The sequence below is a fragment of the Physeter macrocephalus genome, chromosome 4 (genome assembly GCF_002837175.3).
Source record: "Physeter macrocephalus isolate SW-GA chromosome 4, ASM283717v5, whole genome shotgun sequence".
Classification (NCBI taxonomy): Eukaryota; Metazoa; Chordata; class Mammalia; order Artiodactyla; family Physeteridae; genus Physeter; species Physeter macrocephalus.
The window spans coordinates 101,794,291-101,795,666 of NC_041217.1; positions in this window are offsets into that span (position 1 = coordinate 101,794,291).

Genomic DNA, 1,376 nt, shown 5'->3' on the forward strand with positions numbered 1-1,376 from the left:
GCCCGCGTACCACAAAAAAAAAAAAAAAAAAAAAAAAAAAAAAAAAATACTTGTAGCATTCTTGATTTATTTTTAAAAACCTAGAGATTCATTCAGTATCTTTCTGGCATTTGAACCAACGTCTCTTCATCTTCCACACAGTTGCTGACTGAGAAGGAAAATGGTTAGATCTGTCAAGCAGCTTTATAGTTTCACATTAAATTTCAAAGTTATTGAGACCCAAGGAGAGAAATAATAACAGTGGCATTCCTAATCAGCAAGAAAAGTATAAATTATATAATAAGTGAAGGAGCCACTGGCCAATTTTTTAGAGGAAAAAAAATACACTATGTGCCAAATTAAATTCCTGGTGGATTAAAGATTTTAATGTAAAAATCAAACCATAAAATACTAAAAGAAAATATAGAAAAATACTTACATAGTCTTGGAAATGGGAATTATAGCACATGAAATGTAAAGCAAAGATTGATTTTTAAAATACATAAAAAACTAAAAAGTGTTTTGGAGATCACCAAAAAATTAAAGGGCAAATACCAAACTGGAAGGGAAAAAAACCACCACAAAATTAAAAGGCAGACACCAAAACTGGAAGGGAGAAAAAGGGACAAAGGGTTAAGAAGTCTTACAAATCAGTAAGAAAAAGATAAATAGCCAAATAGAAAAATGGGCAAAGGACTTCTGCAGGTAAGTCAGAAAAAAAGGAAGAGAAAGGGTCAATAAATATGAATTTTTAAAACTTTTGTCAGTAATAAAAAATACAAATTAAAACAATATTAAAATGCCTTCTTTGCCTATAGAATTGATAAGGATTACTTTAAAAGACTATCCAGTGTTAGAGAAGGTACTACAGCTGTTCTCAATAGCTCTTTGGCAAAGTGTCTGAAAAGTACATACCTTTTAACTAGAAATTCCACATCCATATAATAAGAAAATATATGCTAAGGAAATTATTAATGGTGTATGTCACAAGATATTTGTTGCAGTTTCCTTCCTTGCTCCCTCCTTCCACCCCATCCCCTTCTCTCTCTCTATCTATTTTTTCTTTTTTATTTCATGTTTGGTATTGGTGAAAATTTGAAAGAATTAAAATGTCCAACAAAAAGGGGCTGGTTAAGTAAAATATGGTATGTTTATTCAATAAAACATCTGTTATTCAACCAATAAAAATGACAGCACAGTAAAATATTAGAAAAATATTCACAATATATTAGGTTTAAAAAAATGGGGTACAGAGCAAAATGTACTGGGAAAGCGTCTCCTGTCTCTCTCTCCGCCCCCCCGTCTCTCTCTCCCTCTCTCTCTCAGTCCCTCTCTCTCCCTCTCTCTCTCTCTCTACCCCTCTCTCTCTCTCTCTCCCCCTCTCTCTCTCTCTCCCC